The 16342-nt window shown below is 37.4% G+C and overlaps 1 protein-coding gene and 1 non-coding gene across 2 annotated transcripts in view; both read left to right on the forward strand.

The window, feature by feature from the left end:
- Window positions 1–16342, forward strand: part of GPR156 (G protein-coupled receptor 156) — a 78472-nt gene that overhangs the window by 16392 nt on the left and 45738 nt on the right. The gene's annotated exons all lie outside the window — the stretch shown is intronic.
- TRNAH-GUG lies at window positions 15678–15749 on the forward strand. The gene has a single exon. It is a non-coding gene; the product is annotated as a tRNA-His (tRNA).

Below are 16342 nucleotides of genomic sequence, written 5' to 3' on the forward strand. Positions count from 1 at the left end.
ATCAAAGACATCACTTTGCTGACAAAGATCTGTATAGTCAAGGCCATGGTCTTTCCAGTAGTCACATATGGTTATGAGAGTTGGACCATAAAGAAGGCAAAGTGCCAAAGAATTGATGCTTTTGAATTGTAGTGCTGGAGAAGACTCCTGAGAGTCCCTTGGACAGCAAGGAGATCAAACCAGTCAATCTTAAAGGAAATCGACCCTGAATACTCATTGGAAGGACTGATGCTGAAGCTGATGCTCCAATACTTTGGCCACCTGATGGCAAACAGCCAACTCATTGGAAAAGACCCTCATCTGGGAAAGATTGAAGGCAGAAGGAGAAGAGGGCAACAGAGGATGAGATGGTTGGATGGCATCACCAATGCAATAGAATGAACTTGTGCAAACTCTGGGAGATGGTGAGGGACAGGGATGCCTGAAGTGCTGCAGTGCATGGGGTCGCAAAGAGTCTGACATGACTTGGCGACTGAACAACAATAGCACTCCCTTAAATAAAAGCATGCTCCTTGGGATACCTTAATTCAAGAACAGAAGTGGCTAAAAATGGAGTTTCGGCTGAATCAGCCCCCAAAATTGCATAAACCAATTGTCTAACAAATCCATATATCACTTACTAGTTTTGTTTCTCTGAACCCTGACTAATACACTAGGGAAAGATGCAGTATCTCTACATGGAAAATCATTAAATATTTTGAGAGAACTTAAGTTCTAAATAAGTAAAGGATATATTATCTTTGATATAAGAAGGTCCAATACTGTCAGGATATAATCGCTCCCAGATTAGTATATGGTTTCAATGTAATTGCAATAAAAATTCTGAACTTTTTTTCTTTTCTGGTGAGACTCAACATATCAATTCTCAAATTTATATGGAAATTCTAAAGGCAAAAAATAGCATGGAAATAATGAACAAGGTGAGGAAACTTCTTCTTTTGGATGTTAAGGGTTGTTATAAAGCTAGTAATTAATAACAGGCTCAGTCTGCTTTGGGGGCAGGGGAAACAGAGACCAGTGGAACAGAACAGGGAGAACTCAGAGCCAAGCATGTATGGACAATTTTTAATAAATGATGCTAAGTCAGTTGGCTATCCACATGGGGAAAATATGCAACCTGAATCCTACCTCAACAAAATCATCTTCAGGCAGGCTGTAGATCTAAATATAAAACAAGCTTCAGGAAGATAATGTAGGAGAATATTTTCATGAACTTGGGTCAGGAAAACATGTCTTAAATAGAACACAAAATGTACTGCTCATGAAAGACTATTAAATTGGTTTATATAAGTATAAAAATATTTTCTATTCACTAAAAGACACCCCGAGAAGTAAAAAAGCAAGCCATAGAAGGAGAATATATTCATAATATGTATATCATCAGAAGATTTTTATCCAGAATAAAAAACTGTGATCAATAAGAAAAACACAGAGAAAACAACTTTTAAATGAACAAAGATATAAATAGCCACTTCAAAATAGACTATATCAAGGCAGCCAATGTACAAATGAAAAGTGCTCTACCTCTTTAGTCATTAGGGAAATGCAAAGTAAAGGCAAAATGAGATAACACTATACACTTACTTGAATGTCTACAGTTTTAAAAAGACTGAAAACCCGAGTGTTGGGAAGGATGGAGAGCAGCTGGAAGTCTCATGCATTGTTGAAAGAATTTACACATTGTTATAATGACTTTAGAAAGCTCTTCAGAATCTACCAAACATGAACATAATCATGTCCTTTGTCACAGCAATTCCAGCAAAAATTACATATATGTTTTCACCAAAATGCTAAAAGATGATGCTGTTGAACTACTGCACTCAGTATGCCAACAAATTTGGAAAACTCAGCAGTGGCCCCAGGACTGGAAAAGGTCAGTTTCCATTCCAATCCCAAAGAAAGGTAATGCCAAAGAATACTCAAACTACTGCATAACTGTACTCATCTCACATGCTAGCAAAGTAATGATCAAAATTCTCCAAGCTAGTACATGAACCGAGAACTTCCAGATGTTCAAGCTGGATTTAGAGAAGGCAGAGGAACCAGAGATCAAATAGCCAACATCCACTGGATCATCAAAAAAGCAAGAATATTCCAGAAAAATATTTGCTTCATTGACTACACTAAAGCCTTTGACTGTGTGGATCACAACAAACTGTGGAAAATTCTATAAGAGTTGGGAATACCAGAGCACCTTATCTGCCTCCTGAGAAATCTGTATGCAGGTCAAGAAGCAACAGTTAGAACCAGACATGGAACAATGGACTGGTTTCAAACTGAGAAAGGAGTACTCAAGGCTGTATATTGTCACCCTGTTTATTTAACTTATATGCAGAGTACATCATGTAAAATGCTGGGCTGAATGAAGTACAAACTGGAATCAAGATTGCAGGGAGAAATATCAATAACCTCAGATATGCAGATGACACCACCCTTATGGCAGAAAGTGAAGAGGAACTAAAAAGCCTCTTGATGAAAGTGAAAGAGGAGAGTGAAAAAGCTGGCTTAAAATTCAACATTCAGAAAACTAAGATCATGGTATCTGGTTCCATCACTTCATGGCAGATAGATGGGGAAACAATGGAAACTGTGATAGACTTTTATTTTTGGGGGCTCCAAAATTACTGTAGATGGTGACTGCAGCAATGAAATTAAAAGATGCTTGTTCCTTGGAAGAAAAGTTATGACCAACCTAGACAGCATATTAAAAAGCAGAGACATTACTTTGCCAACAAAGGTCCATCTAGTCAAAGCTATGGTTTTCCACTAGTGTATGGATGTGAGAGTTGGACCATACAGAAAGCTGAGTGCCAAAGGATTGATGCTTTTGAATTGTGGTGTTGGAGAAGACTCTTGAGAGTCCCTTGGACAGCAAGGAGACCAAACCCGTTGATCCTAAAGGAATTCAGTCCTGAATATTCATTGGAAGGACTGATGCTGAAGCTGAAACTCCAATACTTTGGTTACCTGATGCAAAAAACTGACTCATTTGAAAAGACCCTGATGCTGGGAAAGATTGAAGGCAGGAGGAGAAGCGGATGACAGAGGATGAGATGGTTAAATGGCATCACAGACTTGATGGACATGAGTTTGAGCAAGCTCCATGTGTTGGTGATGGACAGGGAAGACTGGCATGCTGCAGTCCATGGGGTTGCAAAGAGTCAGACACGACTGAGTGACTGAACTGAACTAAACTGACTCACCAAAATATGTATGCTAGAATGTTCTTCGGAGAAGGCAATGGCACCCCACTCCAGTACTCTTGCCTGGAAAATCCCATGGATTGAGAAGCCTGGTGGGCTGCAGTCCATGGGGTCCCTGAGAGTTGGACAAGACTCAGTGACTTCACTTTCACTTTTCACTTTCATGCATTGGAGAAGGAAATGGCAGCCCACTCCAGTGTTCTTGCCTGGAGAATCCCAGGGATGGTGGAGCCTGGTGGGCTGTTGTCTATGGGGTCGCAGAGAGTCAGACATGACTGAAGCAACTTAGCAGCAGCAGAATGTTCTTATCAGCACTATTTCTAATAGGCCCAAACTGGAAACTACTGAGCTGTTCATCAACAGTTGTCTAAATGCATCATGGTATATTCACTGCTTGACTATAAGAAACCAAGAGACTCAATAATCTATAGCTACATGCAATAATATGGATGACTCTTGCAAAAATAATGTTGAGCAAAAGTAGCCATGCACAAGGATTGTACCCTATATGATTCCACTTAATGTGAAATATGAAACCAGGCAAAACCAATCTCTGCACCCATATGAGAAAAAGATATCTAAAAAGGAGTGGATATATGTCTAAGTGATATACTTTGCTTTATAGCAGAAAATAACATAGCATTGTAAGTGAAATATACTCCAATAATTTTTTTTTTGCCCTCTGCCTCCCTCCCCTCCAATAATAAAATTTTAAGGGTTAAACCATTTTGGAAATAGTAGAAGTGGCTGCATAACATTGTGAATGTAATTAGCACAATTAAAAATGGCTAAATACAAAAAAATCTCTTAGTTATAGAATATAAATATCACTTTTTTGTTCTAAAAAAACAATCTTTGATGTTAGAAATCAGGATAGTGATAGCTCTGGAGGTTGAAGGGAGAGTTAGGGGAGCATAGTCACAAAAGGGAGCAAGAGGACTTCTAGCACTCTAGTAATTCGTTTCTTGACTTGCATACTGTTCACACAAGTGTGTCAAGTTTCCAAAAATGCTCTGAATTGTATACTTATATGCACTTTTCTTTTATAATATTAGTTTCAGGTGTACAAAATAGTGATTCAAAATTTTTATGGATTTCACTACATTTAAAAGTATTATAAATCCCATTTGATCATGTATGTTCATTTTAATGTATTATTGAATTTGGTGCTAGTATTTTATTGGGGCTTCCCTGGTGGCACAGATGGTAAAGAATCCACCTGCAGTGCCAGAGACCTGGGTTCAATCCCTGGGTTTGGAAGATCCCCTGGAGGAGGGCATGGCAACCCACTCCAGTATTCTTGCCTGGAGAATCCCATGGACAGAGGAGCCTGGTGGGCTACAGTCCATGGGGTCACAAAGAGTCGGACACGACTGAACAATGAAGCGCAGTATTTTTTTGATAATTTTTATATCTATGTTCATCAGTAATATTGGCCTGTAATTTTCTTTTCTTGTGGTATCTGTCTGGTTTTTGGTATCAGACTGATGCTGGCCTTATAGGATGAATTCAGAAATGTTTCTTCCTCTGCAGTTTTGGGGAATAGTTTCAGAAGGATGGGTGTCAACTCTTCTCAAAATGCGAAGAATTCCCCTATGAGGCCATCTGGTCCTGGACTTTGCTTGTTTGGAGTTTTTAAATTACTGATTCAATTTTATTACTGGTAACTGGTAATTGTTCTGTTCCTATTTTCTATTCTCCTTTCAGTGTTGGGAGAGTATATGTTTCTAAGAATTTGTCTATTTCTTCTAGGTTGTCCATTTATTGGCATAAAAATAGTTTCCTATAATAGTCACTTATCCTTTGTATTTCTGTGGTGTCAGTTGTAATTTCTCATTTTTTATTTCTGATATTATTGATTTGGGCCCTCCTTTTTTCTTGATGTGTCTGGCTGAAGGTTTATCAATTTTGCTTATCTTTTCAAAGGACGAGGTGTTAGTTTCATTGACCTTTTGTATTGTTTTTCAGTCTGTATTCCATTTATTTCTTCTCTGATCTTTTATGATTTCTTTCCTTCTACTAACATGGATTTTATTTCTTCTTCTTTTTCTAGTTCTTTTAGGTATAATGTTACATTGTTTGTTGAGGATTTTTTTGTTTCCTAAAATAGCTTGCATTGCCATAAACTTCCCTCTTAGAAATGCTTTTTCTGAAACCCATAGTTTTTTTTTTATTGTTGTGTTTTCATTTTCTTTTGTTTTCAGGTTTTTAAAAATTTCTTCTTTGATTTCTTCAGTGATACATTGGTTGTTTAGCAGTATATTGTGTAGAGTCTACATGTTTATGTATTTTTCAGTTATTTTCTTATAATTGATTCCTATTCTCAAAGTATTATGGTCAGAAAAGATGCTTGATATGACTTCAGTTTTCTTATCAAGTAAATTTACTGAGACTTGTTTTGTGGCTTAGCAAGTGATCTATCCTGGAGATATTCCATGTGCACTTGAAAAGATTGTGTATTGTGCTGATTTGAAATGGAATGTCTTATTATATATATATATAAAATATGTCTTATAATGTCTTATTGTATATATATTATATATATATATAAAATCTTTTATATGTGTTCCTATGTTGGGCACATATGTATTTATAATTGCTATACTTTCTTCTTAGATAAATCCCTTGATTATATAATGACCTCCCTTGTCTCTTGCTACAGTTTTTGTTTTAAAAAGTCTATTTTTTTTTTGATATAAGTATTCCTGTCCCAGCTTTTGTTAGATTTATATTTGCATGGGATACCTTTTCTCCACCCCTATTTTCAGTCTTTATATCTAAAGCAAGTGTCTTATAGGCAGTATATATACAGGTGTTGTTTTTGTATCCATTCAGCCAGTCTGTCTTTTGATTGGATCATTTGTCCATTTTCATTTAAAGTAATTATTGATAGGTTTGCACTTATTGTCATTTTGTTAACTGTTTTGGGGGTTTTTAGTTCAATTTGTTCCTTTTTTCTTTTGTTCACTCCCCTTTTGATTTGAAGACTCTCTTTAATGTTATGCTTGGATTCTTTCTCTTCTTGAGAAAAGGAACATATATTTTATGATTCCATTATATAAAATATTTAGAACAGACAAATCTATAGAGACAGAAAGTATATTAGTGGTTGCCTGTGGCTGGAGAAAAGAAAATTAAAATTGAGATACACATCAAATGCCTTAAATTTTCAAAGATAATGTTAAGATAAAGATGTGAAGCTATGAAATTCTTATCTGATCATGATAAGAATGCAAACTAGTACAACCACTTTGGAAAGTAGTTTGGCATGTTTTTTTTTTTTTTTCTATGAAGTTTTTTTCTTCTAATTTTATTGAGATATATTTGACATACAGCACTATATAAGTTGTATAGCACTATGATTTGTGTTATGTACATCGTGAAATGATCATCACAATAAGTTTAGGTGATTTTCCATCATCTCATATAGATACAAAATTAAAGAAATAGAAAAAGACTTTTCCCTTGTGATGAGAACTCCTAGGAGTCACTCTGTTAACAACTTTCACATGTAACATAGCAGTGTTAATTATATTTATCATGTTGTACATTATATCTCCAGAACTTTTCTTACATGGCGTATCTTCTAAAATCAGCAATTCATATACCTTGTGACCCAGAAAATCCAGTCTAAAGTATTCCCATGAGAAATGTATGCACATTTATGCAAAATGTTGTATAAAGAAATTCACAGTAGCATTATTTATAGTCACCCTAACCGTCCTTTAGTATTAAAAGAAATAAATAAGTAATGGTATTTTCTTGCAATGAAATACTATTCAGCAATGAAAACGAATAACACCCAAAAACATAGCCAAATCTCACAAACAAAGCCAGCCACAAAAGAACATGTATTCCTTTATGATTCCCCTTAAATAAAGTTTAAAAGCAGGTAGAACTATAGTATTAAAAGTCAAGCTAGTGAAGAAAAAAGGCAGGATAGTGGTTTACTTTTAGGGAGGAACAAAAGAGTAATAATTATGAGTGAAGGTTTTGAGGTGTTAAAATGTTCTTCTTGACTTGGATGATAGTTACATAGATGTTGTCTTTTGTGATAATTCACTAAGCTAGACATTTATAACATGTGCACTTAAAAAAATACCTTTCCTAGCCCAAGATTATTTTTTTAAAAAGTCAACCTGTCAGGGATCTCCAGGTGTAGCAGTCATGAATAAGAAGTGGCAGTGTCTTCAGGGGAATGTTGAACATGAGGACAATGAATCAGCTTCCTTCCATAAGGCCAGATGTCTACATGTGTTCAACTGTTTTACCATAATAGCCTTTCTTACTTTGATCAAATTACTGCATCAGGATTTGTTCTTAAACTTCCTGTTCTCTTAGCTTTCATAAATATAGCTGAGCATCAGATTTTCACTTAATTGGGATGTTAATAAGATTAGACAGTAATCTGACATTAATCAGTTGCTGATCCTATTCTATTCCACTCTATCCTACTAAAGAGCTTGCTTTCTGAGGGGAGGGAGATTTTCAGATAGCAAGCATTTTTTAGGAATTTTGAATTTTGCCATGATCAATGAAAAAAGATGCCACTCTCCAGCACGCATGTGTGTATGCACGTGTTGGGAGGAGGTGGTGATCAGGATGCTAATCTATGCACAGTGACCTTTGCTTCTATCTGGCTGAGCAGATGTAGGAATTAATCATTGTCACTCCTGGATGCTGCAGCTGCAGCTGTCCCCCACTGCCTCTCTGCCCCTGATAGATTTATTAATGTATTTTGTTTGCTGGAAAACTTGCCTCAGCAGAGAAGAACTGGCAAATTTTAAAAGCTTATCTCTGAATATCATTTTATAGAAGCATGTATTTTTCGGCACATCTTACTTATATTCACTAAACTCTTTAAAAGAAGAAGACAGAGAGAAAAGAAAAACAAACTGGTAATATGGTTTATGTAACATCTGAACAATTATGTCTCATCCTGAGAAATTTCACAGTGGACCAGTAACGTGACCATAGGGCTTGTAGGATTGCAAAGAACTGATTGTCTTCTAACTTCTGTACCCTTCTTTTTGTAACTGTCCCCCCCACTGCCCGCCGCCTGTACTTTCAGTTTGTTCCTACCCGTGAAATCTAGGCAATCTTTGGGTCTAGGCACAAGAAAATAAGTGGTCTAGATTAATATCAAGTTTGTGTTATAGCAGCTTCCACTAACAGCTTTCAGATTATAACTAATAATATCTGAAGTCCAAGAAACCCCAGTGTGTAGATATCCCTAAAGCCTCACCAAATCCAGTTCAATATTTGCACCAGCCTGAATGGAAATCAGAGTAGCCACACCATTTTGGATGTTAGAAGTCAGTTCCAGAATTTCCTGGGTCTGGCTTATCTATTTTCATTTTCCCCATCTCTCTATCAAATCAGCATACCCTAGAGCAGAGACTAAGGGGGAGCAGCCTGTTCCTGGTCATAATCTGTTCATTCTTCTCTGGTGGTGCACTGCTAGCCAGAATCCTAGACCTCTCCCATAGATACCTGCACTAGCCTGCGGTATACCCTCCCTTTTTGGTACCACCCCTTACTCACTGGGTCCTCTCCTAATTTTCTGAACTTCCTACTTGGCTTGACTGACTTTGAGTCTCATGTACAGCTCACTATTTTGTTGACTTTTTCTGTATTTATCTTCCTCAAAATGTTCTTCTGATTTTAGACATTCTTACATGTTCAATCCCTAAGTTATCATTGCTTGTTCTTCCTTTCTTGTTCCCAGTATCTGGTTTATGTGTCTTAAGCTTACACGTCTGCCCAGATTCCTGAATTCAAATTCTTCTGGTCTTACTTTTGGCCACCATTTGAGCCCCAATTCTGACCATCTTTCTGTCTCTGATAGTGATACTAAGCACCTTACTAGAAGACAGGTTAATCCTCTGGATATCAACTTTACTGTTTGGCTCCATCTTCCACCCTGAACTCCTCACCTAAGAAAACAAGCCATTCAAGTGTCCATTGACAGATGAATTGATAAGCAAAACATGAGATATACATGCAATTGAGTATTAGTCAGCTTAAAAAGGAAGTAAATTGACCTGTGTTACAACACAGATGTATCTTGAGGACATTAAGTAAAGCAAGCCACTCAAAAAAGACAAATGCTATGTGCATCTACTCATAGAGATATTGAGGGTAGTCAAACTCATAGAAATAGAAAATAGAATGATTGTTGCTAGGGGCTGAGTGGAGGGAGGGAGAAATGGGAAATTGTTTGTTGGATATAGAGTTTCAGTTTTGCAAGATGAAAAAGTTCTGGAGATTTTTATACAACATCAATATAATTAATACTACTGAGCTGTACACTTTAAACATGGTTAAGATGGTAACTTTTATGTTGTTTTATTGTGTGTAATTTTATTTCCATTTTAACGTAATTAAAATCTTTCTAAATTTTAAGCCAAAAAGTTAAAGTTCCTATTATTAGTGACTTATTTTGATAAAATATGCTATTATGGGACCGTTTCTTTAAAACTATATTTTATTGCCTAGAATACATCTCAGGGGAATAGTGAGAAGTATCTTCCTTAGATCACTACCTGTTTTGTGAAGTTGTCACTTTATTTTCATGTCCTAATTTTGCACGTCTGAACCTTTAAATGGTACTCTCTTGCAAGTATTCCAGGATTTCCCTCCACTTTACACAAGATCTCTTTGTGATTAATAGGTTTCAGTCACATCCCCATTGGTCTTCCCCTCTGCAGACTGCAGAATGTCTGTCCTCATTCTGTAGAGACTCTGCCATTCAGCTTTCCTTCCCCAGATTTTATTTTTCTCATATCCTTCTTTAGTAATGGTGACCAATGCCAGATGTTTTGTTCTGGCAATCTGTGAGACTTTACCTTGGCTTTTGATTCTCACCAGAAAGGGAAGGAGGTGTGAGATATACAACAAGCAGTAGTAACATAGAAATGTTATTGGCAAGGAGAGGCTTCCTCAAATCTCTGTGGGTAAGAATTCCTCAAACACATAACAATAAGACTGTACTTATTCTCTTGAGATATAATTCACGTACCATGAAATTCATCTTTTTAAAGTGTACACAGTTCAGTAGTTTTTAGTTCATTCACAGGTTGAATAATCATCACTATCTAATTCCAGAATAATTTCATTACCCTGAGAAGAAGCTTCATGCCTGTTAGCAGTTCTTCCTTATTTCTTCCTTCCCCTAGCCTCTAGCAACTATTAGTCTACCTTCTATCTCTATGAATTTTGCCTGATCTGGACAATACATATACATGAAGTCATACAACATGTAGCTCTTTGTATCTGGCTTCTTTCACTTAGCATAATCTTCGCATAATGATTACAAGGTTCATCTGTATTGTAGTATGAAGCAGCACATCATTCCTTTCTATGGCTGAATAATGTTCTGTTATATGGCTATTCCACAGTTTGTTTATCCATTCATCAGTTGATAGATATTTGGTTATTTCCCTTTTTGGCTATTATGAATAGTATGCTGCTGTGAACATTCATGTATAAGTTTTTGTGTGGACATTATGTTTTCCTTTATCTTAGGTGTATATCTAAGAGTAGAATTTCTGGGCCATATGGTGGCTCTATGTTTACGTCAGTGCTAAGCTGTTTTCCAAAGTAGCTTATTACAATCTCACTAGCAGTTTTTGAGGGTTCCAGTTTCTTCCACATCATTGCTGACACTTGTTATTATCTGTCTTCTTTACCTCTAGCCATCCTAGTGTATAAAAAGTGGTTTTGATTTGCATTTCTCTGATGGCTAATAATGTTGAGCATCTTTTCATGTATTTATTGATCATTTGTGCATCTTGTTTGGGGAAATGTCTATTCAAATCCTTTCACTATTTTTAAAATTAGATTATTTGTCTTAGGAATGTACTTAAACCAGTGATATGTCAAACATGGATTATATTAGAATCTCCTAGGGAGCTTTTAAAAATCCTGATGCCCAGGCTTCACCCTAGACCAGTTAAATGAGAATGTCTAGGGGTGGGACAGTAGCAGCAGTTTTTTCCAACTTTCCAGATGATTTCAGTGTTTGAAAACCAGTGCCTAAAACTAGGTAACCAAGCCATTGATACCAATATAGAAATGGTAAAGATTTAGAAACTTAGAAATTATGCCAGGTATTAAAAACTGAACTAAATGTGAATTATAAAAGCTTAATCAGGTCAAGAGATAGAAGAGAGCTTTATAACAAAAGATTTTTGCTAGAATGAACTTTACTATAACAGAAGATTTCAAACCACCTACAGTTAGAAGAATGTCCTGGCTCTGGTTCTTGTCTTGTAACCAGGTGTTGGTTTTAGGAAGTAACCATGTGTGAGGCAATTATTATGAGTTATCATGACACATCCAATCCATAAGCCAAAAAAAGTGTCTCAATTATCCAGGGTTCAAAGGGAAACTGAAAAAATTGAGGTATTAGCTAGGAGAAAATTGAAAAGTAGGCTTTTGAAAAGTCATAAGAAGATTGGAGACTATTTTAAGAGATTTTATTAGAAGTGTAGGAAAACAGTAACTGAGAATTAAAAAAAGAAAAAATCTAAGCACTTAAAAAATGTGACAGTCATAGTGGCTATTGTGGAGGGAAAAAGACATCTCTCAAAGAATGTAAAAAGCTACCCAGAGGAGATCAGGGAGCCCGCAGAGTGTCTGGTTAGGTACAAAATAGGAAAAAAGACTTTGAGAAGCACCTTTGAAGGGAGTCCAAAACACATAAAGAGATTATTTAAATCTGTTAAAAGGAAAGAGCTTGAATAACAGTCAGATCTTTTGCTGCTAATAATGGGGCACAGAGAGTGCTCAGAGACCAAAAACAGTTAAGTCTAAACTAATTATGTGCCTCTGAATTTATTGAGAAAGATAACAGAGTGATTGCTACACTCAAACTGCCTCCTGAAAATGGACCAGTGATAGTTGATCAAATAGTTTTCTGTGTTTTGTGTATTTCAGGTCAGTTAGACAAATAAATATTGATTAGCCACAGGGAACTGTTGACATTCCTCTTGAGACTTTTAAAGGCCTCCAGAAGAAATTTTCCTCTTGGTCATGCCTTTCTCTGAAGCTATTGCCCCAGCCCTCTCCCTCCTATTTCCACCAAGCTTCTCAAAAGAATGGTCTTCACTAGGTGCCTCCAGTTCCTCATCTCCAGTTCTTTCTTCAACCCATGTCCTAATTCCACTGAAATGACCCTTGACAAGGTCGTTAGCAGTTCATGGGGTTGCAAAGAGTCAGACACGACTGAGCAACTGAACTGAACTGAACTGAAGGTCGTTATTATCAACTTATTTCTTTTTAGACATCATCCTGTTTAGCCTCAAGCCACATAACACTTAACTATCTCCTCTGTTCCTCTGAAACCTTCACTGTTCTTAACTTTACCATACCTAATTGTCCTGGTTTTACCTCTCTGCCTCTTACCAGGTGCTATCACTGGCTCTTGTATTCTACCTACCCATTCACGATTGATATCATCCTGGGTTGTGTGTGCACGTGCTCAGTCATGTCCAACTCTTTGCGATCCCATGGACTGTAGCCTGCCAGGCTCCTCTGTCCATGAAATTTTCCAGGCAAGAATCCTGGAGTAGGTTGCCAAGTCCTATTCCAGGGGATCTTCACAACCCAGGGATCAAACCCTCATCTCTTACATTGGCAGGCGGTTTCTTTACCACTGCGCCACCTGGGAAGCCTATCAGCCTGTGTGTCAGTCTTACTTCTTACACTCTACTCCTCACCTGGCCTTAATCCCTCTTATGACATATTCCTGCTGCTGCTGCTGCTAAGTCGCCTAAGTCGTGTCCGACTCCATGCAACCCCATAGATGGCAGCCCACCAGGCTCCCCCATCCCTGGGATTTTCCAGGCAAGAGTACTGGAGTGGAGTGCCATCGCCTTCTCCGATGACATATCCCTAGCCCCTGCCTTTTTCAAACCCCACATTCTAACTTCATAGTTGATATTGTCAGATGGATGTTCCTCAGTCAATTCAGATTCGGTGACCAAAAACAAGAATCACACCTTACCACTAATCTTTTTCTACCTCCATGTCTTTCTTATCTCAATTAATCACACTACTATCCATCCATTCCTCATTCTGGATTTCCTTGTCTCCCTACACATCCAGTTAGTCTCCAGGTCTTAGACATTTAATCTCTGAAATGTCTCTCAAATTGGCCTCCTATTATCCATCTCCATTGCTCACATGTAGTCCTGATCTACTTTTTATCTAAATTCCTGCAGTAGCCCTCTAACTGGTCTTGTCCGTTTCCAATGCCCTCTTGTCAGCATTTTTTTCAAACATAAACTCTATTGCCTACTTAACTCCTAAGGTAAGCAATTTTTTCTGTAATCCAGCTTTAATCTACAATTTCTGTTTATTCCTTTTAAATAAGGTTGCATTTTTATCACCTGGCCTTTGCTCATGCTCTTCCTTATTTCACGACTCTTCTCATTTTTCACCTGCTAAACTCCTTTTCATTCTTTAAGACAAACTCTAGTCCAACAAAATGTGGGCCTGAACCAGCATTATCGGTAGCATCTGGGAACTTGTTAGAAATATAAATTCTTGGGGCCCTACCATAGACCCTACTAAATCTGACACTCAGGAGGATGATGACCAGTACTGTACTTTAAACAAAGTCTTTTAAGTGATTCTTATCAATTCTAAAATTTCTAGAACCACTGTTCTAAGGCACAATTCCTTTATCAATCCCTGCAGCACTTTGCCTATACTCTTAGTACTTAACTACATTGTTTTATGATCTTATTTACTTATTCACTTATCTATATCCTCTGCTTCATACTGAGCTCTCAAATTCAAATACAAAATTTTTGTTTACTTCCTAGCACCTGCCACAGTGTCTGGCATACAGAAGATGCTTGATAAGAATTCAGAACCTAAAATATATTCTATTCCCCTCCAGAATTCAGTCCAGTTAAGAGTGCCTACAAACACACAGCACTGATATTCAGAAGGTGTCCAGAGTTTCCACTCTAAAGACTGACATGTGCCACACTACCCCAAAGCACACATACTGACAAGACCGAGAGTCAGCAAGGATGCAAAGAAACTGGCTGTCTCATACATTGCTAGTGGGTAAAATGGCACTACTACTTAATCAAACACACAACAACTATGTAATTCAGCAATCATACTTCTGGGTATTTACTAGAGAAATCAAAACTTATCTTCACACAAAAACCTGTACACAGATGTTTATAGCACCTTTATTTGTAATAATCAAAACCTAGAAACAACCCAGACATCCTTCAACAGGTGAATGGATAAACAAATTGTGGTACACCCGTATACTAGATCACTACCCAACAATAAAGGGGAACAAGCTGTTAACACATGCAACAACTGTGTTGATGGACCCCAAGGGCATTATGCCAAGAGAAAAAAAGCCAATCTCAAGATGTTACATACTGTAAGAATCTATTTATATTGTATTCTCAAGAGATGAATTTATAGTAGTGAAGAACAGATTAGAAGTTGCATGAGTTCTGGTTGGAGGAAGGGTGTGACTCTAAACAGGGTAGTTGAAAGGAGGTTTGGTTTTGTTTGCATATTGGAACAATTTAGTATCCTAATTATGGTGGTAAATACATTAATCTATACATGTAATCAATTTCATAGATTTCACATACACACATACAGAGAGTACATGTAAACACTAGTGAAGTTCAAATAAGGTCTATAGTTTAGTTGATAGTATTGCACCAGTGTCACTTTCCTGATTTTGATAATATACTCTAGTAATATAATATGTTATCTTTGGAGAAGGCTAGGTGAAGGGTACACAGAAATTTTGTTCTGTTTTGCAATTCCCTGTGAGTCAAATAATTTCGAAAGAAAAAGTCTTTTGAGAAAAATTCAGGGATTTCTGGTGAAAGCTAAATTAGAAAGTACTGCTTGACACAACACTAAAGTAGGACCCAGGGAGGGAGGAGAGTTCACTGCCCAGTAGAGATGGGAAAGGAGGGATGTGGAGTGGAAACTGCCTTCGAGACCATTTAATAGAACATGGCCTGGGCCTGTTCGCTTCTCCCTAGCCTGACTATGGACTCCTGCTTGCTCGGGGAAGAGTCAGTACTCTTGGAGAGGGAAGTGAAAGCTTATTCCTCAGCAGTTTCCGACCCAAGGAGGGTGGGAGGAAGATCTTTCCTCAGTAGGCCTAGGTAAGGAAATGGAGAGTGGGGTTAAGAAATGTTGACCTCTAGAGCTTCCCTGGTGGTCCAGTGGTTAAGATTATGCACTTCCACTGCAGGGGGGTGCAGGTTTGATCCCTGGTCAGGGAACTAAGATCCTTTATGTTGGGTGACATGGACAAAAAATGAAAATAAGTTTTTAAAAATATTTCAAATAGGGTAATGATACTATGTATCTCAGAATGCTGTGAAGATTGCATTAGGTAGTATAGAGAGAGCACAGCCTAGCACATATTAAATATATAATTCATATTGCCTACTCTTTTTAATTGAGTCTTCCCTGGTGGCTCAGATGGTAAAGCGTCTGCCTGTGATGCAGGAGACCTGGGTTCGATCCCTGGGTTGGGAAGATCTCCTGGAGAAGGAAACGGCAACCCACTCCAGTACTCTTGCCTGGAAAATCCCATGGACGGAGGAGCCTGGTAAGCTACAGTCCATGGGGTCGCAAAGAGCTGGACACGACTGAGTGACTTCACTTTCACTTTCACTCTTTCTAATATTATTCTGTATGATTATCAATGTTCTAAGAAGTAGAGAAAATATGTATTCAGATGATTCTGACCATAATGTAATTTTTGATGATTCAGAGATGCTTCATGACTCTTCAGTACTTCAAACATCATGAAATCAGCATTTAGTCAGAAAATTTAACACAAAAATAATAGTTTTTACTTTCTATCACTTGTTTCTTATCTGCTTTTTACTTTACATACATTATCTCTAACCCTTATAGCACTCAGAGGATAAACATTATTTTCGCCAGATGACATGAAGAAGCCACCCCACCTTGGTTAACAGCTCACCCGTCACACATAACTAGTCCATCTAGTCAGTCTAATTTCCAAGCCTTTTCCACAACATTATGTTACCTTGGTATTAACCTTAGTGTTAATCCATGAAAGCTGCTTAAACACACACACAGCCTACCTAACAGTTGTTCCT

Source organism: Oryx dammah, unplaced genomic scaffold (assembly GCF_014754425.2).
Source record: "Oryx dammah isolate SB20612 unplaced genomic scaffold, SCBI_Odam_1.1 HiC_scaffold_2, whole genome shotgun sequence".
Lineage (NCBI taxonomy): Eukaryota > Metazoa > Chordata > Mammalia > Artiodactyla > Bovidae > Oryx > Oryx dammah.